General features: G+C 36.3%; 1 non-coding gene across 1 annotated transcript; it reads left to right on the top strand.

Annotated features, from left to right (window-relative positions):
- Positions 1–1,644: 1,644 nt before the first annotated feature.
- Positions 1,645–1,724, top strand: Trnal-uag. The gene has a single exon. It is a non-coding gene; the product is annotated as a tRNA-Leu (tRNA).
- Positions 1,725–3,052: the final 1,328 nt, after the last annotated feature.

The following is a 3,052-nucleotide window of genomic DNA, read 5'->3' as shown; positions in this document are numbered from 1 at the left end:
GATCAAATATTGGAATAAACTCCCTTTTCACAAAGTGCGTTATTTCCTGAGCTCTCCGACTCGCTGTAGCCGAAGAGATCCAAATCCTTAAGAATATCCTTTTGTAAAACATCTTTAAATCACTTGATGTCTGTACGGAGGTGCAGACGAACCTAGTATTAAACTCATTTGTAGGAAATAGTGATACATTGCCGCAAGCCTAGTTTTGATGTCTACATTTGAATCTTTATTTTTTTATCTTGGCACCGTGGCTTCAGGTTTTTTGTTTGGTATGTCTTCCTCGCTTAACAATCGATTTCAGACTGACTTTTTATTGTAATTAGTGCATAAGGTACCTATGCACTCTGTGACATTATTGTCTATGTAACACATCCTTGTTAGGGTAACAGTGGCCTCTTCCAAAACGTTTCTTTTCCTTTTTTGTTCAACTGTGTCCATTTATTAAACAAAAAAGGAATACCTTAGTAAGCCCTTTAATTTACCGTTCAGATATATCGAAGATATGCTACCTTAAAATGACAAGAACCTTATTGACTGCTTTGATCGTAAATAACCTCATGAAATCAAAGGACAATACAATCTCTATTTCATCCGCTTTCCATAGTCTTTACTTAACTAATGACAGACAGCGACGGCTTTCAACTCAGTTATACAACAAGTGGGACGATTTTGATTTTTAGATCGTGAACTTTCAATTTCTTAGCAGTATCATACCGACTTCCCAACGTATGGTGCTTACGAATCGCAGTTGATTCGAAATTTAAGAGCTTGCTCCGAATATCATGATTGTTGTGATAGATTTCGACTGCTGACGGACAAACTTACAAAACAAGGTTTTCGGAAAATGCTTTATCTTTGTGTGGTAGAAGGCGATGTTTTCATTTGTGCTAACTAGTGCGCCTTGTTGTTTCGTTGCAATCTTCCCGTTTCATTACACTTTGGGGATGTTAAATTTGATCTAGGTTAACATGGCGAGTGTCGTCGATAAAGCAGAAAACGTTTAACCTTCCGGAACACCTGGCGCTACGTGCATTGTATCTTTTCAAGGGTCTCCGTGTATATCTTTCCTTTGTTCATTATTTTTATTTGTATTGTTTCGATGCATACATACCCAAGAAAATACACGCATGCACTTTATTCCGTCAAATTCATGATATCTCCCTTTATGCTTGTATCCTACTCTTTTCCTTGTATACCCCGTGTAATGCTTGATATCTCGCATGTTATTCATAGAGGATTCTATTTATGTCATAGCAATCATAATTTGAAAAATAACTTCAAACACACTTATATGTAAACAAAGTCATATCACATTATTGAAGTCGTTGAATAAATTCAATATGGCATGGACACTCAAACATGTTATCAGGTGATGATATAACGGAGTAAGTCAATGTCTGGTTAGCTTAACGATACCTCAACTTGAATCTCTAATGAAATGAAAACATGACTTTGTGTCCAAAACTGAAATAGCATAAAGGGGCTTTCAGAATGATTACTTTAACACTAAGAGATATCTCAGTAGTTTTTAATCTTCAATTTTGTTTTTTGTTTATTTCTGGAAACGTTGATTGACTAAACTTTAAAATACTGGACTCAATTTAGTCTGTGGTACTGTCAAATGTATCAACAGTGACGTGTACTGGTAGCGTGGCCGAGCGGTCTAAGGCGCTGGTTTTAGGCACCAGTCTCAAGAGGCGTGGTTTCGAATTCCACTGCTGCCAATTTTTTAAGAGTGGTTACTTTTTTTTATTTCACTAGTATTTATTTTGTCGCCGAGGGTCCTTTAATGCCTATTAGGATCCCCAATTCACTGCCACAATTATGAACTATATATTTGAAACTATTTTTTTCCAGCTTTGATAAATCATTTCTGAAAACAAAACCATACAATGCGGAACTTAAACAAAATAGAATCAACAACAATGCTCCGAGTGTAAAACATCTGAGGGGACCAGGATCAGAACGCTGGACTTCAGATTGATATACTATCCCTCTACCTGGTCAACGGACCTACCCTAGCCTAACTGTGCAACAGTTATATCCAAGCAGAGGCATAGGGGAGGTTATATTACTTAATATGAATATAACTATATAAAAAGAAACATTCTAAACAACGAGTCTTTAGTACTTTCATCTCGTCAAGGAGATTCTTCAGACTTGTACAGTGTATATAGAGAGTAGTGTATATGACGGCCTCGCGAAAAGGCTTGAAATGAAGACGTAAAAAAAGGTTGGCCTTGATATCCTTCTTGAATTTAGCCGGTGTTTTTGACTTCCTGGTGCCAGATTGTAAGATATTACACAACGTGGCCGAAACCTTTACCGATAGCACTGGTTTCCACAGGTCACAGTAAGAGATTCTGGATCACACAGAAAGCCTTCTGTCTCCGACCGCAGTGATTTTGACAACTCATAATAATTCATTTGGTTGGTAAGCAGCTTTTCAACGAATCACAATTTTATGATTTGGTTATCCTTTTTAATGATTTAAGCTGACAAAGGAATTCAGTATTACATCATTACAACGTGAATAACACTGAATAAATACAACAGTAAAAGTGTCACTTAAATCAACGATACAAAACACATCAAGTTATTAAATATCGTTGATGATAGACATATCGGTTTTCTGAATTTCACAGCAGACAGGGTGTCACCTGTTTGGGCATGAATACGCCATTAGAATGTTCTGCTGTCTTTTTTGTTGGTTCTTTATTTGATTGATGTTCTTGTTTTTAACATAAAGATTTTGAGTTCCTATTTTGTCCTAATTGCTGATAGTATATTTTACTGTTAGTCTAACATCATACTGTATTACAGCTTTATCCGAAAAAACGCGTTGGTTATAATCCATAGAGACTGGTCTGCCCATTTAATTTAGGGACGATATGCCATGTCGATTTATTATATTACGCGTTGAATTCGAAATATATTACCAACAAAGTTAATCATTAAAATGCCCACGGGGCGTTTTACAAAAGTGAGTTCTGTATTTGTACCAAGATTGTTCCTTATACATTCAGTATATGAATAGCTGGTCGTTAACTGG

Source organism: Mizuhopecten yessoensis, unplaced genomic scaffold, assembly GCF_002113885.1.
Source record: "Mizuhopecten yessoensis strain PY_sf001 unplaced genomic scaffold, ASM211388v2 scaffold10225, whole genome shotgun sequence".
Lineage (NCBI taxonomy): Eukaryota > Metazoa > Mollusca > Bivalvia > Pectinida > Pectinidae > Mizuhopecten > Mizuhopecten yessoensis.
This window is presented reverse-complemented; position numbering and strand designations above follow the sequence as displayed.